Source organism: Rattus norvegicus, chromosome 19 (assembly GCF_021556685.1).
Source record: "Rattus norvegicus strain SHRSP/BbbUtx chromosome 19, alternate assembly SHRSP_T2T, whole genome shotgun sequence".
Taxonomy (NCBI): domain Eukaryota; kingdom Metazoa; phylum Chordata; class Mammalia; order Rodentia; family Muridae; genus Rattus; species Rattus norvegicus.
The window spans coordinates 61,913,433-61,939,836 of record NC_141552.1 but is presented as its reverse complement, the minus strand read 5'-3'; the positions used below and the strand labels follow the sequence as shown (position 1 = coordinate 61,939,836).

At 45.6% G+C, this 26,404-nt stretch overlaps 1 protein-coding gene and 1 non-coding gene across 3 annotated transcripts in view; both read right to left on the bottom strand.

Annotated features, from left to right (window-relative positions):
* Positions 1–26,404, bottom strand: part of Cdh13 (cadherin 13) — a 1,039,744-nt gene that overhangs the window by 571,692 nt on the left and 441,648 nt on the right.
* Positions 20,051–20,182, bottom strand: LOC120098700 (small nucleolar RNA SNORA17). Its single transcript, XR_015644491.1, has one exon. It is a non-coding gene; the product is annotated as a small nucleolar RNA SNORA17 (small nucleolar RNA).

The window sequence follows — 26,404 nt, the reverse complement described above, 5'->3', positions numbered from 1 at the left end:
AATTTTTAAATATTCTCCATGAGTGAAGCTCGGGCTGTGTTTCTCGGAGACTTAGTCCCAATATTTACCCTGAATAATCCCCTCTTCTGTCTCTGTATTGCTTCTATGTCACCACTGTCTCACCAACACCCCTGGTCCTATTCCCGCTACCTCTTTTCTTGAAGACGCTTTAATTAAGACGCCAGGGTTGCTGCAGTAGCCTGCTTCTGCGATAACCTCTTTTATGTTGCTCTGTTGGGTGGTACCTGGCATCGGCAAAGTGTCTTTTATCCTCCCTGCTCCGTTTCCCTCTCCTCCCTTTGTTCTATGTTTCTTGTTGGATCACAGGTCCTCACATTTTAATTCAGCCCCATCTCTCTTCCACACGATGCCGTTTACATTAATAAATTCATCTCCACAATGACGGGCACGCTGTCGCCTGTCTCCCGTCTCCCCACGCACGTCATTGATTATCGCGTCCTTTGAAGATTCAAAGGTGCGTCAGATCTACCATGAAAAGGGACAGGGAAAAAAAAATAAGAAGAAAGAAAGAAAAAACACATTTGACATTCTCCCACATCTGAGTCTTCTCTGGGCCGGTGGTTTTGATGTCGCGATGGTAAAACAACTGCTTAAGGAAGAGGTGCGCGTAATAAATATTCAATCGCCGTGTAATTCTCGTTCTTCCCTAAAAGGCGCGAGGGCCCGCTCCTCTTTGGAAGTCGTGGTTGGCAAATGTAGACACTATTTGATGGCTGAGCTCTGAAAATCTTCTCTGGGACCCAGCGAGCTATGTCTGCATCCCCGGTTGCTCTTTGAACTCGCCCCACAGGAAAGCATGGTTCCGCTTCATTTGTTTTACTTCCGTTCCACGTCGCGCTCTTGAGTGATCCATAGGCCTTCGGATATACCTGCAAACCGGTGACTTCGAGGGCGCCGAGATGGTGTTTTGAGTTTGCTCCGCATTAGGCGTGGGCCTTCCAGATGCCTCTGGTCTACACTCGCGCAATGTTTGGGCCATCCCATGGAACTCCCATGCTCCAGATGAGGAGACTGAGGCTGGGGAATTTCAAACATGTAGCCCAGGCACACAGGCCTTGGAGAAGGGAGGAGATGGGACTTGAACTCAGGTCATTGTATCTGATGTCGAGATAGTAATCTGCTCCACCTACCTGCATGGCTCACTTTCCCGGTGAAGATTTTCATTACTGAAGGAATTTTACTCAATCAATCGTTTCCAGGGAAACAATCACATTTATCTGTGATTCGGCTCTTGTAGTCAATCTTCAAAGCAGCTTTTGAATTTTACTGCCCTCCTCCTTGTTCACAGCTACCACTCTGGTCTCAGTCAATAACATCTTTTAAAAGTTATTTTTATTATAGGTGTCTAAATATTTTGCCTCCACCTCTGTATTTGTACTTTGTGTATACAGTGCTCACAGAAGCCAGAGGAGGGCATCAGATCTCTTGGAACTGGAGTACCAGTGGTCGGGAACACCATGTTGGTGCTGGAAATGGAACCTTCGAGAGCAGCCAGTGTTCTTAACCACTGCGCCATCCCCCCAGCTCAATATGCTTCCCCCGTTTTGTTGGTGAGGCAGGGTCTCACTAGGTATCCTTGGCTGTCTCGGCGCTCACTATACAGAAGAGCTTCACCTTGTCCTCACAGAGATCTGTAGGCCTCTGCCTCACAGTGCTGGAACTAAGTGTGTTTATCAGCACTGATGTGTGACCTTGCCCCCTGTGTTTCTACCATCCCTCTCCCGGCAGCTAGAGTCCCATTAAAACGGGAGCTGGGTGACTTCACTCTTCTCGTGGGAACTGCTAACAACGGAGTAAAAGTGATTGTTTTTATTGTCCCGTGATCTGCTAGATAAGGTACCCCATGCCCCTGTCATCCTGAGCTCTCTGAAAATACTCTGTGTCAATCCAACTGCACAGACATCTTGGTATCCCAAGATACATTCGACCTCAGGACCTTTGCACTGGCTGTTTGCCCCATGCAGAAAACTCTTCCCCAGAGACCTATCTTGTTTCTTATTGCTGCTATAACAGACTGTAGCAAAGACAGCGACAGCGGCTAGAGCGGTACAGAGTTCTTGGGGTATGCTTGTGAGAGATAGACTGGCAGACTCGAAGCAGTCTGGGAGCAGGGATGGGTTCTCATGGAGTCTGTAGGGGAGATTTCCTAGACTCTAGAGCACTGGTTCCCAACCTCCCCAAGCCTGTGTGACCCTTTAATCAATTCCTCATGTTGTGCTGACCCCCAGTCATAAATCATTCTCATTGTTACTTCATAACTATACTTTTGCCATTGTTATGAACTGTAATCTGCACATCTGTGTTTTCCAATGGTGGTATGTGACCCCTGTGAAAGCATCTGTTGACACCCTTGGGGTCGTGACCCCCAGGCTGAGAACTACTACACAGAGGCTACACACTTAAGCAAACAGCCCCTCCCTCCACCTCCAAACGTAACGGGTATTTTTGTCTGCCTGTTGCTTCCTATTCTCTCTTTTGAGTTACCCTGAGCCTCAGGACAGTGCTGGATACTCAAGATGGTAATTTTTAATCACATTTTTGTGTGCCATGTATATATACTTGAGTGTGTGCATACACTGGGGGTTGGGGGGGTGAGAGGTCAATCTCAGGTGTCATTTCTCAAGAGTTATTTGTATGTTTGTTTATTTAAAGACAGGGTTCCCCACTGGTCCAGAACCCACTGATTCAGCTAGACTGACTGACCAAAGAGCCCTGAGAACTGTGCCTCTGTCTCCCCAGCACTGAGGTTACAAAGGTACACCACTACAGTAGGCTTCATCCCGTGGGTTCTGAGGAGTGAACTTGGGTGTTTGTGTTCATATGCAAATGCTTTCCTGCCAGACATCTTCATGCTCTTGCCTCCCTCCTCCGCTATAATCTCATTTCTTTTGCCCTGAAAGGCAACATATTCTTGGGATTGAAGAATTAGCATGTGAGCTACAGGCGAGGTGGGGGTGGGGCTCGTTCTTTCAACCACTGTTACTATGTTTCTCTTCATTCATATAAACACTTAGAAGAATCATACTTTGGGAGTTCTGATGGCCACTCTCCCCAGCGCTTAACCCTAACTGCCTATGCTCTCTTTCTCTCTACCCTGCATAATACACCACGCATATTACCGTTTATTGCTCCTTTGCCACAGACTGAATGTAAGCCCCTCAGACGCAAGTTCCCCACCCCCACCACCCAGCCTAGGGCCTGGCCTATAGTAGGTGTTCGATAATGCCTGGAATTTGTGGATAATAATCACCTCATTTCCATCCTTTACCATGAGTTGAAATACAAAGGATCTTAATCATATTAGGAGATGAAAAACGAGGAAGAATGTAATCGACTGCGATTCGCTGAGTGCCTATTATGTGGCTTCCATTAGTTAAATGGTGTGTGAAATACAAAATTGCATCTGAGGCGGTGTCAGGCTGCCATTTATTTGCGGTGAGGGGTGCACACAGCATGACGCCCCCTGGTGGAGATTCGCAAGGGCTAATAGTCACCCTCTCTTCTGTAGTTCTATGTCCACGGGTGCTGGGTTCCCTAGGGGAATGGCTATTTCTGAGTGACATGAAGGTACTGGGGGAGGGGTCGTATCCTATGATGGCACTACCCAGATGGTGGAAGCTGACCCTAAGTTTTAACTCCAGTTGAACGTGGCAAGGTTAAGTCATGGAGAGGAGGAACTGAAGTGAGGTGTATTTCAGAAAGCGTGAGTTATGAAGAGGAATACAGAACCAATGGCGTCAGCCAGGGAGCACCAGTCAAGCTCAGAATCATGCCAGACAATGATGCCTTGCACAGAAGCTGGCCACTTTCTTTTCCACCCTGCCTCTGGAGTGATAGAACTGCATGGCATTAGAGAATTCCCCAGACCTTCTCTGAGCGTCACTTTGTTCTCTGACATAGGTAGGATCTCCTTGGCTATGCAGAGGGATCCTCCCTAGGCCTAACATACTAAGTCCATCAACATCCCAATACTTTGCACTTCCCGCCCACACTCGATTTGTATCCGCAGCCCCTGTTACTATCAAAGCCTCATGGTCTACTCACTGCTATTACTGTCTGCCTCTCCCTGCTCCCCACCAATGTCTAAGAGCCATACGGCACGGATTTGCTTTCCTTTCTCACACTTAACACCCTAACCCCGGTAAACCAGAGCAGTCCCGGCACCTGTTCTGAGCTCAGACAACACATGAATCAAATGACTGATGAATTAATGTAGCTGAGAAGACAGAATGAGCCTGGGTGGAAGAGTAACATCCGCTGAGATGCTACGCTGTGTTTACTGACTGTTAGTGGAAACAGAGACAGAGGCAGGCTGTTGGGATGCCTGGCTGAATGCTGACTTCCTTCTGCAGGACGGCTTGGGCAATGTCGATGGATGGATGAACTTGAAGCCCTCACCTAGAGGAGATATAGGTAGATAACGGTGCCACGAACTCACACCCCTGGAGCCCTTCTGCTCCACTAGGCATGGTGATGTATTCATCACACATTCATTGTATGAGCTTTAAAAGCCGATGAAGAAACAGAGGCACCCCACTCCCAATCTCAAATCGTGCCTCAAAGAGAGAAAAAAACAAATGTTTTGAAGAGTGTCTGGATAGGTTACTTTTCAAGGAGAAGAAGAAGAAGAAGAAGAAGAAGAAGAAGAAGAAGAAGAAGAAGAAGAAGAAGAAGAAGAAGAAGAGGAGGAGGAGGAGGAGGAGGAGGAGGAGGAGGAGGAGGAGGAGGAGGAGGAGGAGGGGGGGGGGAAGGGGAAGGGGAAGGGGAAGGGGAAGGGGAAGGGGAAGAAGAAGAGGAGGAGGAGGAAGAAGGGGAAGAAGAAGAAGAAGAAGAGGAGGAGGAGGAGGAAGAAGAGAGAGAGAGAGAGAGAGAGAGAGAGAGAGAGAGAGAGAGAGGAAGGAAACAAAGTAAAGCCTTTAGCTTCTAAAAGATTCTTGTTAACTAAAGCCTGTCATTACCAGACTAATACTTAGGGCAGAAGGATAACAGAACATTTTGCACTTTTTCTCTGTCTCTGACGTTCTCTCTCTTTCTCTTTCCCTCTCTTCCTCCCTCCCCTCTCCCCTTGTCTTTTTTGAGACAGTGTTTCTCTGTTTGGCCTGTCCTGTCCTGGAACTCCTGCTTTAGCCAAGGCTGGCCTTGAACTCAATAGTTCCCCTGCCTCTGTCTCCCAAGTGCTGGTACTCAAGGTGTGCACTGCCATGGCCTGGCTAAGCAGATGACTATTAATCTGATGGCCTTTGTTAAATTTTGATCTCTCTTAGAGTCTAAAAGTACGCTGTGTAATTATTCGAACAGTCTGTGTCCCAGTTTTAATACATGTAGACAGGGGATTACAATACTTCCCACACCACAGGGTTTTTGTACATGTGGAACACATGCACAAACACGTAACAGCTACCACAGAAAGAACGAACGCCCACCTTGTCAAGCACTTAAACTTTGTGGTTTTTTAGCCATATTTCGACTACATTAGAACGACATGTCTTAAACCTTGGCTCTCACATCTCAATGTGCATGTGTCATAGTACACACCCCACACCTACATGCTTGTGGAGTGCTTTCAAATGGGAGGTGTGACTTTTCTTTCTGGGTATACAGTCTCTACGTGGGAGTCCTTCAGCACCTACAAAGATAGTGTGAGGGTTTGAATGTGTTTGGTCTATGGAGTGGCACTGTAGGGAGGTGTGGCCTTGTTGGAGTGGGCGTGGCCTTGTGGATGTGGGTGTGGTCTTGTGGGTGTGGGCTTTAAGACCCTCATCCTAGTTGCCTGAGATCCAGTCATCTGCTAGAGGCCTTCAGATGAAGATGTAGAACTCTCAACTCCTCCTGCACCATGCCTGCCTGGATACTGCCATGTTCCCGCCTAGATGATATTGGACGGAACCTCTGAACCTGTAAGCCAGCCCCCCAGTTAAATGTTGTCCTTTATAAGACTTGCCTTGGTCATGGTGTCTGTTCACATCAGTAAAACCCTAACTAAGACAGGTAGGTATCACTGGCTATAAGAAGAAGCTTCTAGTTTCAATAAAACCATGTAAGTTCACCTTTAGTATACTTTTCCCACACTTATGCCACCCCTGTTTCTGTGCTCTCTTGATTCACTCCTCAGAAGGTTTCTTATCACAATCAGATTGCTTACAGCCAGTAATAAGAAGGCGATCACGAGAACCGCCATGGCTGAAAGGAAAAATCTTGGACAAGGAAGATAAGGATGACAGTAGATGTCTTGTGCACGTCAGGAGACAGTGGAGCTGCAGACCCTTGAACAGTAAATCGAGGAAAAATAATGCTCAACTCAGAATCGTGAAAACGTCTCCCGGTATTGAAGGTGACCCAAAGACTCATCAATATATACACACACGTTCTTGAATTTGGTCTTAGTGACTACTTGCTACTGTGGTGTCATTGATCTTTGGGATCAGCTCCACTTCTCATCTCTCCTGTCCCAACAGCATCTGATCTTAGCTCTCCTGTGAACCATATCATCAAGTCTCCCAGATGGTCTTCTAGACCAGCTGTTATGTAATACCACTGTTCAAAGTTATGGTTGACACAACTCGCAGGGGGTGCTAAGTGGATATTTGTTACTGGAAGAGAGTAACAAGCAAAACACTGTTTCTTCAGAGCTCACAGTGTGAACTACTATGTCTTCATATCCAGACATCGAAGGTCTCCTAAAACGGGAGTTCTCACTACTTTTCCAGTGTCCCTTTCTATTGGAGTTGCCTGCTGAACATGAAATGCTACTGTGCTTTCTTCATTGAACAATGATTTCCTTTGCTGTTGGTTGATTGTGTTTCTGCATTGCTGGGCCTTAAATCCAGGGCCTTGTACTTTCAGGGAAAGTGTTCACCCACTGAGCTACACTCCTATACCTAGGCAGGTTTTACCTTTGTCTGTCTTTGTTCCTTACCCTACAGCACCGATCTCACATAAATTCCTTTCCCATCTAAACCCCATTGACACTTCCTTTCAGATGCTCTCTTGGGTTATCATAATCGAGACAGTTTTGGAAGTTGGGGTGGAGGTTATTGTAACCCCGGAATCCAGGTTCTCCTGCCTGGCAATGAGTAGGCTGTGAATTGTATAGCTCTGTTCACCCTCGGAGCCCCGCCTTGTAACTCTGCTGCAATTGTGACAGAACCCATGGTTCTGTAGGCCTCAACTGTGTCTCTACTACCTCTTGACATCGGCGTGCAAAGTATTACTTGGAAAACAACAGAACGGTGTCATGTACAGCAGCGAGCCCACAATCTTGAGCTCCCCTGCTTGTTTGAGGGGACGTGTGATGCTAATTGGGGTTGTCAACTTGATTAGATTTAGAATCAGCTAAAAGGGAAGCTGCTAGGCATTCCTGGGAGGAATTGTCTTGATCAGGTGTTCAGAACCAGATCAAGACGGCTAAGACAGTTGGCTTTGTGGACCGAGCCACACGGGGTTCTCAGCCTCTGCTGTGAGGCACACATTGTTTGACTACCCACACCCTGTCATAGAAGCCAATCTAACGAACCCCCTTTAATATGTAGTCACTCCTTCCGTGCGTCCCTCTAGAGAAAAATGAGAAGCACAGGACAGAAAGGGGGAAGTCTCACAGGGCAAGGTTGGCACCAGAACAGGTTAAAGCCAGCTGGCGATATTTGGATTGCCAAGCCTTATACAGACTTTGACAGGCCTTAGGTGTATGCCTGCCTGTACTTTCAGCCATTCAGTTTGATACATATTTCCAGTTTAAAAAAAAAAGGAACCAAATGAAGAAAAGTCAGACCTCCACCTCTGTGGTAATGGCCGTGTATGCTGGGCGGCGCTGCGTTTCAGCAAGGCGAAAGGACTTTTCCTAAGCACACAGAGAAACAATGACAAACAGAGACGAGTATTGATTTGAGCCCGTATCGATATTTCTCCAGAGGTGCACTCAATCTTGACATTATCAAAGGATAGGATTAGGATATTTTTTTTCCTCCTTCTATTTTCAAACATGGTCCGAGGACTACTTTTAATAAGGCTCGGAAAGCCGTTTGTCACATCCCTGCCTTTTCGACGAAGCCAAGTTTTAGCTGCGAACAGCTTTGATATAGAAAGCATCGCCGTGTTCACGTGTAAACGGACCCATTGTCTCCGTCTACTCCTGGCGTTCATCGAGAGTCCCCGTGGGTCTGCCAAGGCGGCTCCTTAGGTCAAGTGGATGCTGTTTCAGGTCTCAGCAACCGTGTACCTATTGAGTGGGGGCCTGGCGGCCTGCCTGTAAGTCCAGTGTTTAAGACAGAGATACAGGAGATTGCCCAGAGCAAGCTAGCTGAGTTTAATTAAGACCCTGCCCTAAGCGAATGGAGTGGAGTATGACTGAGAAAGACTCCCAAGAGCAGCCTCCAGCCTCCATATGCACACGTGTACAGTTGTGCGTGCATGTGGGAAGACCTATATGCATGCATGCATACCTCGCATATTCAAACAAAAGAACAGGCAAACAGGTGATTCGAGATGACGGGTCGGTCCTATTTGTACCAGCGTTCTCATTTAACCTCTCTTAAGCCGTTCTGTGGTCAGTCCAAAAGAATTAAATCCAAATGGGCTCAGTCTGTACCGACACATGTCTACAGAGCGCAGGCTCGCACGGTGAGAATTTAAATTAGTCTTCAGCAGAGCCTCTCGGTCCCGAAAATTGAAATCATGAGTCGTGGTAGCAATAAAATACCCATGAAATGCACTCATAGCCCAGGGATAATTTTGTCTGTAATTGCACTTTCATTTTGGGGACCAGTCCTTCAGTTCCAGTGCACAGGGGACGCTTTTCACCTCAAGGTGCAGCAGTCATTGGATAACTTCTCCAAGATGAGGGGGACTACCAAAGGAGGAGAGCCCAGGCTGCAGATCTCTAATCGATCCTTCTCCTTGAGGTGACATTTGATGCATCCCTATGTGGTCTAGGGAGAGATGGGGATACCCAGAGCTGTGATGGGTAGCTGGCGGATCCCTGCGAGTGCTAATTGACTCAGATAAGCTGGGTAAGACCCAAGTCCAAACCTCATCCTGGTCTGCTCTAATGACTGGTGCAGGCTGATTGATGCCTTAAGGAGCGAGGTCACCCCTTGTGGACTTATCGCTGTCCCAGGAAGGTCCTCTGGCTGATGACTTTTGCCTGCTTAACATATTAGAACTGAACACATCAACCAAAAGTGGATAGAACTTAATGATGATAATTGTTCCATCATCTGGTGTGACTGTCAAAAGTTTACATGACCAATATCCCCTACCTCAACATACCCAAGGCCACATCATCCATAGTGAAACTGCATCAAGATTTGTAACGTCTCCTCCAATTGTAAAACCCCTCGGTTTTTCACAAATGAAAGAGTTGTATGAAACTGAGCTGTTTACTCACACAGACACCGAGAAAGGTCTGAGGACATTTGGCGATTAAGAATGCTTGCAGAGGATTGGAGTTCCGTTCCCAGTACCAACATTGGGTGGCTCACAATCACCTGTAAGTCCAGCTCCAGGGAATCTAGTGACCTTCTGGACTCCTCAGGCACACACACACACACACACACACACACACACGCACACGCACACGCACACGCACACACATATGCAGCTAAATAAACCATAACATGATTTTTGAAAAGCTAAACTCAAAGGCCTCCAGTCTCATGATGCCTTTGTTCTAGTGGCAAACATCCTCCTGGGTAAATGAGTTAGGGGCTCCTGCCGTTTCAGGTGACAATAGCTACATTTAAGGAAGGCTGAATGCCCCTGGCTTCCCAATAGCTTTGAGAATACAGAGAATAAAGAACCACACAGGCACTAAGAGGGAAAGAGTTCAGTTTTAAAGTGGCGGAGAGAAAGAAAGTAGTCGTGATAAGAGAAGAAAGAAAAAAAAAAGCAACAAAGGAAGACAGATGAGGCCTGTTTAAGGCCTCTATTGATTTAAACCATTTTATTATATCAGTATGTGCTCCAAAGGAACCAGGGCTGACAAGTTAATGAACTCTAGTTAGAAATTTCCAGAAGAAGCTGAGACCGGCATTAGTGCCATCCTTATCCTAATCATCCGAGACCTCGGCCTGCAAAAACGTCTTGATCACGTTACAAAGGGGCCCAGATTATCTGCAGTAACAACGACCATCCATCAAATGCTAAGGAGGCAAAGGTTGGGGAAATCGACGTAATGGTGACGGGAGGTGTTGAAGGGAGACCACGATGGGATGGAATGAAAAGCCAGGCTCTCCACTGAGTATCTGTGTCAGCCTGAATGAGCCTTTGACTTTCCTGCCGCTGTCACAGGGGAATAAGTAGCGGTCCCAATTCTGAGTGGAAAAGGCAACAAGCCAGAGATCGCTTACATTTTCATGTTTCCTTTCATTTGTAAGATAGTTCAACTGGGTCAGAACCCAGAGGTTCTTTCAAACTTGAGAGTCCTGGTGGGAGCAGCATCCAATCGCCACAGTCAAGTTCCAAGAACCTGGAGCTGAGCTAAAATCATCCGGGAGTTTATGGTCATCATTACTTACCTGTGGCCGATGCATTTTAAAAGGCTTAAGGATGACAGCTTGAGATTCCCACAAGGATCTCTCCTCTTTTTCTCTCTGACATTACATTTTTTTTTAAAAAGTCACATGCCTGCACATGCCTCTGTTTGTGTGTGTGAGCGTGCACATAGATGCACATGCATACATGAAGGTTTGTTTAATCATCCATGTGCATATGGATTCCAGAGATGGACTTCAGGTGTCCTGCTTCATCACTCTGTACCTTGTCCCCCTGAGACAGAATTTTTTACCGAACCTGGGCACTAGGCTGGCAGCCACCAAACCCAGGAGACCTTCGTCTGTCCCATGACGATTTGGCCATCAGGGGTTCCAGCCTGAAAGGGGAAGCCTGTTCCACCTACAGCTGACTGAGGAGCTAACCCAGGGACAGGCTGCAATGCATAGTAAGCAGCCAACACATATTCATGGGAAATTCCTTCCTTACCATAGAAGAAGACAGGAAAACCTAGGAGGACAGAGTGGGGAGGAAAGCAAGGGCCCACAAGGGAGCAAAGGAAAGGAAAAGTGAGGCAAAGGTTGGGTGAAGGGAGAAGGGAAGGAGGAGAGAAGAGAGAAGGCATAGGGAAGGGAAAGAGAAATAAGGAAACCCATGGAATGGACCACAGTGTGTGTACACATTAAAAATATTTTTAGGAGCTGGACAGCAGTGGCACATCCTTTTAATCCCAGCACACAGAGGCAGAGGCAGAGGTGGGCAGATCTCTTGGAGTTCTAGTCTATCCCGGTCTAAGTAGTGAGTTCCAGGACAGGCAGAGCTACATAGTGAGACCCTGTCTCCAAGAAATCACACAAATACACACACACACACACACACACACACACACACACACACACACACACACACACCACATATATACACACATACCACATACACCACAAACACACACTACTCAAAAGGACTACTCACTGAGGGCTTCACTGGGGGACTTCCAATAATTTTATTTTTCCCCCCAAAATGGTTTTAATGCCATTACAGATTTTACACATCACATACACACATACCACACACACACACCCACACACCCACACATACACACACACCACATACATACATACCACACACAAACACACCACATACACACCACATACAAACACCACACACACACCATACACACACACACGCACACACACACACACACCATATACCATACACACACCACACACACATATACAGACACATCAATGTACATACATACCAAAATATATATACATATATGTAATTATATATATATATAATTTTACGCTTATGATAATTTTGCTTGCATATTTATTTGTGTAGATATATCCATGTTCCTGGTGCCTGGTGAGACATGCCCCTAGAACTGGAGTTATAGACAATTGCTAGCCACCCTGTGGGTGCTGGGGATTGAACCTGGGTCCTCTAAAAGAGCAGCCAGTGCTCTTGACTACTGAGCCATCTCTCCAGCCCCAGTCTGCGCATTTTTATTTGACAGATATTATTATGGCTTGCCAGCTAGAAGAAGAAATACGGCTCAGTTTTTAAAATCAATAAACACAAAAATCACGCAGCCACACAGAAAATGTTCATCAGAAAATACACGGGAAATTACAGTGCCCTCTCGCATTTCTACATACATACACCCAGGCAATGTGCTGGATGAGAAATCAGAAGGACTGCTCACTGAGGGCTTCACTGGGGGACTTGCAATAATTTTATTTTTCCCCCCAAAATAGTTTTAATGCTATTACAGATTTTACAACACGAAAGCTCTAAAAAAGCATATGGTCCTAGCTCTGTTTTTATTAGTCTGTATTGTAATGAATGTTGAAGTCTGGCCTGGAAATTAAATTTGCTTTGGAAATAAAGGGTCTAATTATTGTTCTAAGTTTTAATCACCAGCTTGTGCAGTCTGAGCAGACAGTCTGGGAAGACCCGGGGTGGATCTGACAGAATTATTGAGAATGGAGTATCTAGGCTCCGGAGGGCTGCTTCTGTTGCCCCTTGATTGAACCAGATCAGAGAGGGAAGGTCTAAGCATGTCCACCATACCGGCTGTGGTGGTCTGAACCACAGAAATGCGGTTGGATGGGTTGGTTAAGGCAAAGAAGGAGGCAGTCTGAGCCAGCGAGTAAGGAAACGGAGAAGGAAGATGTAGCCTCGCGAGGTTTGGACAAGGACAAGCCGAAACCTCGAGTCCACATGGTGTGGCCAGAGCTTTCAATTTCCTCACCTCACAGAGGTGAATTAGGACTTGAATTTTTACAATGCCGTCACTGTCAGAGACGTCATGCATCTTAACTTACGGTATTTCCCTGTCTGCTTCCTTCTGAAGACGTCGAAGTCTGTTTGGGTAGACTCTGTCTCCCACTCTAACCCTTAGAGCAGAGTCGTCAGACAAAAGCACAGGGCAAATGCACCACTGTAGCCTCTCGTGATCTGTGCTGTCTAGATCCAGTATAAGAAATCTAGAGTGTCCTCAGACGGCAATCTTACATTATATGATGAACCGTATCCCTCCTCACCGCCAGGGCAGAGACCAAGCCATGTGGCCCAATGTTGTAGGGATGGGGCACAGCACTCACACGGTCACACTTGGCAAACCGCAGAGATGGCCGAAATGGTTATGACAAAGAAAGTTCCTATTTCCATAAGGGATGTTCAGACAGACAGCAGCATGGTTCTCTGACACAGGAGGTGTTCTGTTCACTGCTGATTGCTCATGGGCCAAAGATTCGAACAGACCTTCAGTAGTAGCAAATAAAATCCATTGGCCTTTTGAAAGAAATGTAATTACTATCCAATCACACCACAGAAAATAGCCTCACAAAATAAAATGTGTCAGGTATGCAACTGATTCACACTAAGGACTAAACACATGCCGTGGCATTACTAAGCACTACTTAACCACTGGCCTTGCCATTCCCAAGCTGTGGTCCTCAGTCTACACATCTTTAGTATGGGAGGGCAGCCCTTCATAGGCCCAGGTGAAATGTTGATTTAAATCTATAGACATAGAAAACAATGGACAAACCAAGCCAGGTGTTGCCAACCTTTCTCTATAAGGTACACAATGACCACAGCCTGGCTTTGTAGGCCATCCTAGCTCTGTTGCAACTCCCCAGTTCGACCTTTAACCCAGAGTAGCCGTTAGTTAATATAGACCATGAAAGGGCAACGCTGTGTCCCTGTAAACTTTTACTGCTGAAAACAGTTGATAGGCCATGTCTGGTGTCACTGGAAGCCTTTATTCTAAACATCTGCCTGTGTTAGCCAGGAGCTTCAAAATTTTGACAAGAAACCTGACAGAGTTCCTTGGTTTGCATGAAACATTCTCTCAGTTTTTTTAAAGATCTATTTATGTGTGTACGTGTTTGTGTGCATGTTTATGAATGCAGTTCCCACAGACTGTGTCAGATCCCTTGAGGTTGGAGTTTCTGGTGTTGGTGAGTGGCCCAGTGTGTGGGCTAGGGACTGAATTTCAGTCCTCTGGTGGAAATGAAAGGGTTTTTAATGGCTGAGACACGTCTTCAGTTCCATATGAGGCATTTTGTAATATGTGATATTCCAAACTATCATAGGATCACAGCGACCACCAGACTTAGATGTGTTGAGCTGTGTAGACAGTCAAACCTTGCTGAGGAACCTCTGATACTACAGAACACTTCCGTGTTCCCTTCTCTCACCAGCCCCACAGAGTGGGTAGTGATGCTTTGTTCTATAGGGCAGAGCAGGGCCCAGACTGGCAGGAGGAATCCTTTGCTCAGGGTTTCTGTCAAACATGGCTTTCAGAGCGCCATGCCTGCTGAGATCAGACCAAGACATATTCTGCAAGAACTCTGGGACTCAGGGCATGGTTTGGCGAGCAGGTGTCACCTGGAAATAGGAAAACGTTACAAGGAAAAGGTCTTGCAAATTGTGCTCAAGGAATGTCAACAGCTTGCTTTTTTTTTGCTCCATTGTTGTCGTGACAACCCTGACATTTCAAGTCACAGCTCTGTGAGGTAGAAGCCTAATAGGTAGCACGGAGCCAAACAGACACCCCTGGGACAAGGAAATAACATGTCAGAGTCAAACCCAAATGATGTCAACACAAGCTAAGGACAGGGAAGCTTGACAGATAGTGCCGTTGTGAGCCAAGGGCAAGTTCTCATATGGATTATGGCTGAGCCCGGATAGCAGATTCTACACATGTCAGTGCTTGAATGTGGGAGCTGGGGGCTGCCACTCACCAGTACCATTGTCAGCTTAGCAGGATCTAGAATTACCTAGAGGGAAACGTCTCTGTGCGGGATGATTTAAATTGCTGAGGTAGGAAGAGACACCCTACATATACACAGAGCCATCCCATGGGCTGAGGTCCTAGACTGAATAAAATGGGCACAGCCAAGATCAGCTACCTCACATTGCTGCCACTGGGACTTCCCACCATGATGGACTGAGCCCTCAACCCGCTCCTCAAAACCCTCAGTCAGGTATTATCTCATAGCAACAACACAAGCAATGCAAGGCTTCTGTAGAAGCCTTGTTCAGGTATTTTTATTACAAGTATTTACTTACTAATTGTGTGTGTGTGTGTGTGTGTGTGTGTGTGTGTGTGTGTACATCATGAGGTCAGTTTTCTCTTTCTACCACATGGTTTCTGGGTATCGAACTCAGGTCCTCAGACTTGGCTGCAAGCCCCTTTACCCAGTAAGCTCTCTCACCAGCCCAGGAACTTTTCTCCAAAGCAAGTATTTGTAAGGGTGTTGGCCAGCCTGTTTCTTCCTCTTTCTTGTGCATCTCTTGAGCAATGGTTCTCATCCTTCCTAACACCGTGACCGGTTCAACGTAATTCTTCATGTTACGGTGACCCTCAATCATAAAATTATTCCATTGCTATTTCATAATTATGATTTTGCTACTGTTAGAAATCATAATGTAAATATCTCTTATGTGACCCCTGTGAAAAGGTCGTTTGACTCACAAAGCAGTCATGGCCTACAGGTTGGGGACTGATGCTCTAGGTTAAGTTCACAAGTTCATCTTGTCGGTGAACTCACAACGTACATGCAATACTCACTTGGGACCTCAATCCAATAGTGAATGGACTTTAGCACCTAAACATAAAGTCATTAAACATTAAAGTCCACGGATCGATGAAAACCTTAATTAGGAGGGTTTGCGAGTGGCGTGGGTGGCGTGCAGTGGGATGCCGCAGTCCCGTTATGCAGATTCAGCCACTGTCTCATACATATTTCAAAGCTATTACAAGTGAATCAGAGTTATTTCAACCATTTTTTTCCAGTAATATTTCTCAAAGCAAAACTCTATTAAGCCAAATTAAGTCATTGATCACTTTTCTACACGGCCTAGTAAAATAATTTCAAGTGAGAAAGGCCAATTTTACTTCACCAGAATGATTTCCATCAGACTCGTCGTGCTATATACAATTTTTATACCGACGATTGTTTGGGTCAAATTAAATTCTTACCAATGGTGTTTCTGACTTGTGGGTCTGTATAGAGTTTGGTGAGGACTCAGTCTACCAACTTCAATTTTGTATTTTTTTTTTTTACCCCTTTGACAAGATCACTGGGTTCCTGCATCAGTGTCTAGCAGTGTCTAAGCTTCCTCTGGTTGGTTTGGGCTACCGTCATTTCCTTTGATTCTTGTTCTTTCTGCTCTGTCTAATTTTTCACAGGCTATCACAGTGATGTTCCGAGATGCCAGCAGTATTTGATCTCTCAGTCAATTTTTCTTCCACAACAGGTTTTACAGCGTGTCATTTTACCCACCGCCTGTTTTATTTCGTCTGTGATATTCCTAGCAGCAACATTATGAATTGGATTGCAGACGGTGCTATGAACTTATTTCTCAGAGCAAATACTATTAGGAAGGCTGACAGTAACTCTGATTCCGAAGAACGGCCCGAAAGCCACAATGGAAAGGGCAGTGTTATCACACGTTGCTCAAGGACTCAGTAGCTGAAGCCGCAGAGACGTTAAGGAACTGGAAGCCCAGGGCAGACTTGGAAAAGGAGAGGATTTCAGCTTGACTCTACCCTCAGTGCAAGAACCACAAAGAACACTTCAACCCACATCTGGTGAAGATGAGTTATCTTCATTGGAGCTCCATAGTAAGAACTCCTCCTGTTTTGTAGAATAGAAAGTAAGTCCTACACTACATTGTCCAGGATCACAGAGCTCATCCATGACAGACTGAAGCCCCCTTGAGTACTGCCTTTTTCAGATTGCCTTGGGAACAAATGTCTCAACTGTCTTGTAGCCTCAAGAACATGTCTGAGAAAATCTCTTTCTTGATTCTCCCCTAAACATGGCCGCAATTGGGCTGGTGCTTGACATTTGATTAGTTTTTTGGTTTTACTTTGGCCACCATCTACCGACTCTGAGGCACACGCAGAGATCTCAGCGCACTGTCTTTCCCATTAGGGCATAGATATGAAAGTGGTATTGATATTGACGCAAACGTAATTGTCTTCCTACATTATTCTTTCTCCGTTTTCTTGCTGTATAAATTCGATTTTGTTTGAGGCACCAACAGACTGGCAAAGTAATTTTCTGTCCCCCTTTCTGCTTCCCTTGCAGCTAGGATACATTAGGAGACAAGTCTCTGAGCTACATAATAAGCAGCAGATTCTTCTGGTTAGGCTTCCTTCATTGTAAAGAGGATGCAAAGTCATGGCTGGCTTACCTTCCCCCCTTCCCAGGCTCACTGACATTGTGCATGGCTATCCTTTTGCTACGTTACAAATATTGCAACGACAAGTGTGAAGACTAACTATAAACTTTAAAAAGTTGGAGTGAAAGATAACAATAATTCAACTTCCGCATGGCACTGTTGAGTGAAAATCCATCCCTGCCAGTCACCTACCCTAGGACTTCCTGGTGAGCCAAGAAACCAACCTCTACCCAAGGAAGCTAGGAACATCCAGGTGTGTTGGTTAGTTGCAGCCAGATGTACCCTGCCTGGAGCATGCCTGGTGTTGGCTGAATACATAAGCCCATTTTCTTCTCTTATCATTGGAATTTAAAAAGTCAGTGCCTTGTGAAGGCAGATATGGGTCCTTCATGAAGATGTTCAGAACGGGGGAGTTCATAAAGCGTTTCTATCACACAGGGAATGTCCAGTCTCAGAGAAAACTTTTGCATGCATATGTGCATAGGTACATATATACATAAGATGGGGGAAGGGAGAGGGGGAGGGGAGTGGAGGGAAGGAGGGAGAAGGAAGGGGAGGGAGAGAGGGAGAAGGAGAGGGAGGGGGATAGGGAGAAGGAAAGGGAGGGGGATAGGGAGGAGAGGGAGGGGGATAGGGAGAAGGAGGGGAGAGAGAGAGAGAGAGAGAGAGAGAGAGAGAGAGAGAGAGAATGAATGAATATAAATAAAGGCAAGACAAGGAAATCTCCTGACTGTAACACCCAAACAAACAGGTTCAAAGCCACAGATCCTTACCTTGACTCATCCTTGCTAAAAGTGTTTCCTACCCTTATAATTCTCTTCAGCCAATCAACTGGTTCTCATTTACTTTTGCTAAATATTATCATTAGCTCAAAACAAAATATCAGGTATGAAATAATGTCACCTCTGGCAACCAGATTTACATCTGAAATTGATTTTTTTTTTTTTTTAAATCTCATTACAACCTTAGAAACCTTCTTCTGGAAGTCAGCGCCGCCACAGAAGTATGGTAAAGATTATGGCGGGTCCCCAGGCCGCACGCCAAGCTCACTGTAAATTCTGGTCCCTAAAGCGCTGCAGAGGTGAAGCGTTATTGATGAGATCCTGAGATTTACCTGGTGCCATCCTTCTTGATGACTGAATATTGACAACCCGGCTTTCTGAAACATAATCTGGGAGAGGCAGAGGAAGGTTGTAATGGCTTAATGCCCTTCGTTATCCGTAGCCCTCCTGGATCATGTGACCAATCTCAGATATATTGCTTTGTTTTGCTGGCAAAAGGTCTTTTTCTTTTTTAATTTCTCATTGGTTCTTTGTGCACTTGGCATCATGCACCTCAGTCCTACGCATCCTCTTCTCCCCTCATTTCTGCCCTTCGCCCTTGCAACACTCCCCCAAAACAGACAAAAAAAAAAAAATCTCATTGTGGAAGCTGCAGAGAATCACGGTGTCTCACTGTAGGATGTTGTAAGGTGAAGGCAGGAGGTACAAGATAGAACGAGGCCTGTCATTGGATGAGAAGGAAGGATGGGCGGGAGAAAAGTTTGAAGGAAGAGGAGGAGACAGGAATGGAAGAAAGGAAGGAGAGAAGCCACAGCAGAGACAACATGGAAACTGATGTTAAGACTCCACGCTGCACCTTTACAGGTCGTTATGAATGTTCTTAAGGGATGGGTGTGTGCAGGGCTGTGTATGTTTAGGTGGGCAATTACATCTTATCCATTGGATCAGAGGTTATTGGGTGGTGTGTTCTTTCATGTGCAGATTTAAGTGTAAGAGAGGGTGCAGCAGCTAGTCTAGGCTGCCATGGAGTTGGGATATGCGCTTCTGGCAAGATATCTAGCAGATATCTTGGGGCACTGTGGGGACAGATCAAGTCGGGGTAAAAGACAGCCTAACTTAATTTTACAACAACATCTCACAGTATACCCTTTTGTCCACACTTCTTTGCCTGCAAATGTTTATTGCGATGACTTACCTGTTGGTTTATATGAGGCCTCTGGCTTTTGCTACTTTAGCAATACTAGAAGCTCACTGGGGGTGGGGAGGGTGGGGGAAGAGGCAACTTTGCCCTTGGAGTACTGCAGTTGGCTAGAGGCGAGGTCAGTTCTTCTGCTCTCGTGCCCCTCGGCTAGCTCTCTCACAATGCCCAGGCAAGGGATGGGGCCAGTTCTACACATCCCTCAGACATCAACATGTCCCCAGGTGGCAGCCCAGAATTGGGATAGTAACTGACCCCTGCTGATTCAGGGCCATGAACCTAGATGTGGCCTCTGGAGGCAGCGTAGGTCAAGACCCCATCGTGGCCCTAGGTGAAATCCTGACTACACACATCAGGCTGTTTCTCGATAACCTCCAGTCTTCAGTTCTGCCTCTCTTCACTGTGCCTGAATCCCCCCATCCCCCTCTCTCTTTCTCTTCCCTTTCCTGACCACGTTCTTGCTCCTCTTAGCGGTGTGCAGGATCTGAGAGTCTGGGGTTGTCTCAGGAGTGGCCTTGGGAGTGCTATGCCCATGTGTGTGTTATGGCACTAGGCAGGGGTCATCTCATGCACGGTCTGCCCCCATTCCCTGCAGAGCCTGCGTGCGACTGGTGGCCTTCTCAGGCTAGCTCCCTGTCCAGGCCCCATGGTGCTGGTCTGGTGGTCATCTCAGGCTCGTTCCTCACTCGACCCACTTATGTGGCCCCATGGGAGGGTCACAGTCTCAGGTTCATTCCTGCCTGCGGCCTTCAGTCCCAGGCAAAGTTCCTCTAGTCTGTTGGTTGCCCTGAGTCCTAGGAGCCATCAGGGCCCGCATGCTGCTCAAGTGGTGGTTATTTCAGGCTTGCTTTTTACAGGGAATGGTAGTCTACTAATCACTCCGATGTTCACAGGTTAGAACATGGAGCACAGACATAGCCTCTCTCTGCTCGGCCACCTACAGATGCACATGTGACACAGTAGCCACCTCCCATGATACTTCCAGGGCTGTGAATCTCAGGCGTGTTAAGTCAAGTGAGTCCCCCACGATGGAGAAATCTGTAAGTACTGGGGTGGAGGTCACGTCTGTTCACAGCTCAAAGCTCATAGACATCTCCAGCTCTATGTCTATGGAGTTTCTCTACAAAACAAAATCTTTTCCAATACCATTTTCATCTCTCATATTACGGGAAAGTAGATCAGAATAATAGAGGCGACAGAATTTTCGCAGGTCTGATGTAGTCTAGGCTTGGCTACTGGCTGCCTCTGCTGGACCCAATGGTTAGGTCTCCAGACCTCAGCATCTGCATCTCCAACACAAAGGAGGGTGCTGCTCCCAGTGTACAGGTGATAGCCAGAGGCCCATCCAGCCTCCTTACCGTCCCCCTCACTCCAATCCCGTTACACCTTCCACATCCCATGTGGCATATCACTGGGTAAAACTGTCCCAGCTCCTCATTGAAGTCAAGACATTCAGCAACTAGCCATCCAAACCCCACTGGGCTTTTCTCTGAGGCTATTTCGAGAGCCTAGTAAGAGAGCGTGTTTAAAACTGCACTGCATCCCAACATGTTATGATTCACGCCTTTGTCACCAGAGAGTCTGAACTCATATAAATATCCAATTACTATATATTTAGCGGTGATATTTAGAGAGCCTGAAAGAATCTCAGCTCCTGCTACGGTTCTGAATCATCCTTATTAAGAATCAAGTTAATTGCTCCCAAACTTATTAGTCATTTCCCCATTAAAAAAATCATATCACAAAATTGTTGAAAGGGAAGTCACTATTCAAAGCACCCATCTGGCGGTAGACAGAAACATTTTATTTTCCCCTTTTGCTTGGCTTTCCCTCACGTTGTTGCTGTTAAAATACAGAGAGCTTTTCTAATGACTATTGACCTCGAGGTTTAGGGATGCGTTCTGGTCTTTCCCACGCAGCTTTTAATTCTGCCCTTGCTTACATGCACGGAGGCTGAGATGAGACATCAGCTCTATGGCTTTCAACCATTGGTCTAATTCTCATGAACCCCTAAACCTTTCCTGCCCCGGACAGCTATTCACAGGAGACAATGCTCCCATTCGGGGGTTGGCTTGATCTTGTACGGGCCTGAAGCTTGTAACCATGACTGATGTGAGTTCAAGCACTTAAGCTGCCCTTGAGGCTCCACTTTGGTTCATATGATGAAGGTTTGTCTGTCTCACCACGAGTCTTTCATTGAGGTCTTTATTGCAGTTGCTATAGGACAGGTACTCAGGGGCTCAGTAAATAAATGCTAGTTAAAATGGCCAGCTTGAAACTGTCTTCTTTTAAGAGTTACTTTCTTACTTATATGTGTATGTCTGTGTGTTTAACTATGAGGTAGAGAGGGTGGTTGAGTTGGAGTTACAGGCAGTCATTAGCTGTCTAGCATGGGTGCTGACAATGGGGACCAAACTCTGGAATTTTGCAAGAGCATCAAGTTCTCTTGACTGCTAACATACCTTAAGGACATGGTCTGTCTCCAAAGGTCACAATTTGCTTATGAGGACAGCAATATGAACTTCTAATGTTCTGCAAAGATTCCTATGCCATATGAATGATAAGTTTCTTCTTGGATTAGAACAAACTTCCTGCTATTGACGGGCCTGTGTTCTGAGGGACACACGTCACTGGTCAGTTTGACAGAAGACAGGAATACACTACTTCCCATTGATTTTAACACAGGACTCACAGCTGGTATATGCGGACCCGGGGTTCGCTGTTTAAACTACCTTGATCTTAAGTTTTCTCATTTAAAAATGGGGCCAATGATAGGGTGTATCTCATAGTCCTGTCCCAGGATTTCAGTAGTCCCTGAGTATGTGAAGTATTCAGAAAGACCTCCGGCTTGCAAGACAGCACAAGACACAAGAGAAGCCAGAGATGAAATCATTCCCTCTATTCATTTAGTCACGAGGTGAATATTTCATATAAGAATTCGGGGGTGGGTGGGTAGAAAAGTTAACAACACTTCTGCCCATTCTTGTCATACAGGGGTAGCTAAATAGGGGTATGTGCATAATTATGTTTAGTTCATAGCCTTTGAATAGTAGGACCATGCAGTTGGAAGTTCCTTAATCTGAGCGCCGTGGCTGCCTTGAGTCGTCTCCAGAGTGAAGACATCCGGGGCACAGAATGTAAGGCTCTTCCCCACCGTGGGTAATCCTGCTGAGAGCACTTCATCATCCTGACACTTGATCCTCCATTCTGCAAAAGGCAGAGCCTCCTTGACCTTCGCCCATGCCACAGCGCTGCTGTGGGGTCTTAATGAGATAAAGATGATGAAGCACTTCAATTTCCTTAAGCAGGGACGAGGCAGATATGTCATTTTTATTAGTCCGAATCCGAAAGTGCTTTTAATGAGCATCTGAGGCCCCGAAATGTGCTACTTAACTTTATCTGTTTGGCATTAACCAGTTAGCACTGAGCCTCATTGAAAATAAGGCCACGGGTGGGATTTTCCTCATATAGAAATGTATACACCAAAGCTATGGGAGTTTCTTATGTTTTCCTAAGCCATGAATCATCTAAATAAATGGTGATGTGTTTTGTAGAATAGTATATATATCCATTACAGTTGTGTTCCCCAAAGCAATCGAACGAATACAAAGAAATCCTCCTGATGCATTATTGATGTAACTTATTTATGTAAGTTTCTGTGCATGCCAATGCTAGCCAATCTTTTATTTGTGTCGCCTGCTTGGGAATGAGTGCACAAGGCTAACAGTGAAAACAAAGATATCCTGAAGAGAAAGCTAGAACGCCATTCTATGTTTTGTTGCTGTTGATTCTTGTTGCTTGTCTGTTTGTTTCATTTTTATACAGGGTCTTGCTAAGTAGCCCTGGCTTGGTGTGGAACCCATCGTGTAGATCAGGGTGGCTTCAAACTCCCAGAGATTCCCCCTGATTCTGCCTCCCAAATGCTGGCATTAGAGGAATGCCCCACCATGCCTGGTTAAAAACCAGTACATCCTTTGATTTTACTGTATGCCAGACTCATGGCAGGTATGCTGAAATACATTGATTATTCAGCCCACATTCTACATTTAGTGAGAATCCTGTTTCTATTTGATCACAGAGAGTTACATTTTTGCTACTACGGCTACTGCTCCTGCCTACTATTCTGTAGTAGCACTTGGCGAATCCACTATCACACATAGGATGTAAATTCTTGCTTACGTACTTAATAAGCAACACTCTCAGGGCTATAGAGAAGTGGGACAAGAGGGAGGAGTAGAATCTTGGAAGGAGAAAGTGATGTGTGGGTGAGATGCGTGTGTTTCCATCCTTGGGGCTTTTGGCCTGATAAAAGATCAGTCAGTGCTAGGCAAACACTTAAAACTGGCCCAAACCCCTTAGTCCTGATGGCTTAATTCAGTGGAGGATACACTAGCCATGGGAAAAATGGGTACATTCAGATAGGTGAGACTGGGGAGAAAGACTTGACTTCTGACTCTCAGTTATGCTCTTCAGTCTGCCGCTGTGGACCACTGAAGCACTTCTTCACAGTCAGTCTCTATAGGCTTCCATCCATCCATCCATCTATCCATCCATCCATCCATCCATCCATCCTTCCATCCTTCCATCCTTCCATCCTTCCATCCAACCATCCAACCACCCACCCATCCATCCATCTAATCATTTTTCATCCATCCATCAATCCATCCATCCATCCGTCTGTCCGTCCATCTGTCTGTCCATCCATCCATCCAACCACCCACCCATCCATCCATCCATCCATCAATCCATCCATCCATCCGTCTGTCCGCCCATCTGTCTGTCCATCCATCTGTCCATCCGTCCATCCATCCATCCAACCACCCATCCATCCATCCATCCATCCATCCAACCATCCAACCATCCAACCACCCACCCACCCATCCATCCATCCATCTAATCATTTTTCATCCATCCATCCATCAATCCATCCATCCATCCGTCTGTCCGCCCATCTGTCTGTCCATCCATCCGTCCATCCGTCCATCCATCCATCCAACCACCCGTCCATCCATCCATCCATCCATCCAACCATCCAACCATCCAACCACCCACCCACCCATCCATCCATCCATCTAATCATTTTTCATCCATCCATCCATCAATCCATCCATCCATCTGTATGTCCATCCATCTGTCTGTCCATCCATCCATCTATCCATCCATCCAACCACCCATCCATCCATCCATCTAATCATTTTTCATCCATCCATCCATCAATCCATCCATCCATCCATCTAATCATTTTTCATCCATCCATCCATCTATCCATCTATCCACCTATCCAACTAATCATTTTTCATCCATCCATCCATCTACTTTTTATGTGTTTATGTTCATGTGTGAGGGCATATGCACCACAGTGCACACATAGAGGTCAGAGTGAGTCTTTATTCTTTCTACTACTGCATGGGTCCTAGGGACCGACCTCTGGTTGCCAGGCTTGTGTTCACCTGTTGAGCCATCTCACAAGCCAGACGTGTTACTCACCACAAGCACGGAGTGTACACGTGCGGGTTTAGCCAAACCAAAGGTAGACAAGCAAATAAACAAATTAAAAACAAGCAAACTGTTCTCTCTTCTTAGAGGAATAAAATCTATCTTTTCTATAACATCTCATTTACAATGCCTGGGATATAATCCAAGGCTTTTATGACATTAAAAGACAATAAACAAATAACAGGAAAACTTAAAAAGAAATTCATATCCTTATTTCTTTATGTATTTTCTTGAGAAAGGGTCTCACCACATAGCCTTGGCTGGCCTGGAACTCCCTATATAAAGCAGACTGTCCCTGAAGTCACGACAATCTGTCTGCCTCTGCTTCTACAGGCCGGGATTAAAGGCGTTTGCCACCAGGCCCAGACGAAATTATATCCTTAAATGGATTCTGCTGCAGAAGAGAAACAGTGGCTTTGGACTCCATCTTGTAAAGCTTGAATGAGAGGAGAAGCATGAACCGCCATAAGCAGAATGAGATAAATAATGATCGTTAAAAGAAATCAGAGGGCTGAAGAATAGTGGAGAAAACAGAAGTTTCTATGGAAAGGTTTATATGCCGTTTCTATGGAAAATGCCAATCAATAAAAGAAATCAGGATTGGCGACCTCCTAGCTGAACCAATGAGAAAAACAGTGTCAGAAGTGAGGCAGGACCTGTATCAAGAGAGTGCGGTCAAATGACAAATGGCATATGCCAACAAACAGAATAATGTAAAGTCAAAAGTTTTCCTTAAAAATTAAAATTTAACAACCAACGTGTGGAACATACAATAACCCAATATCTAAAGAGGCTGCATTTGTTAAAGCGAAACTTTCTAAACCTTCCTACACATGACAGCAGCTGGTTCACGGACCAAATGGCGTTTCACATATCAAACCCTTCAGTCAATTGAGTGACCGATAAAAGCAAGCTCCCAATTCTCACTGAGCAGAGGAGTAAGGGGTACCCCTCAGTTTGTTTTAAGAGGGCATGGTAACTCTGACACCAAAACCTGACAAAACATTGAGACAGAGAGATTATGGAACAATGTCTTAATTGACACGGAAAAATTCTACAGTAAAATATTAGCCAGATGCTCCCATCAGTGTGTAAACGTAGCAAAAACAGATTTTGTTCTAGGAATGTGGGCCTGGGTTACCACTCAAAATGTCAACAACAGACTCTGCTACTTAAACAAAATCAAGCATTTAAAAAAAAAATGTGTATCAGGGCTAGAGAGATGGTTCAGTGGTAAAGAGCACTTGTTAGTCTTCCAGAGGACCCATCTTAGGTTCTTAACACCCCTGTTGAGAGCTCTCCCATCCAAGTACACTAGCAGCTGGGGATCTGTCACCCTCTTCTGGCCTAAGGTACCTCACTCGCACACGCCAACCCATGCACAGACACATACACAAAATGAAATCGTAAAAAACAAATCTAAAATTGTTTCCATGAAGTCTGAGAAAATTTGCAAAATTTCACTCTGATCCATGATAAAAGAAACACTTCGACATCAGCTTACAGAAAGGATTCCGTCACGATAACAACTGTTAGTAACTCTAGCCGCAGGGGAGTCTGTGTCTTATTCTGGCCTCTTCGGGCACCCTTACTCATGTGTACCTACCGGCCCGCAGACACATAAAATAAGTCTTGTAGAAGCAGAATTGGTGGCGTTATACACTAACAGTGCATATTTGATATTAAAGTTCAAGAAAATAGTTAACTGTAGTAGTGT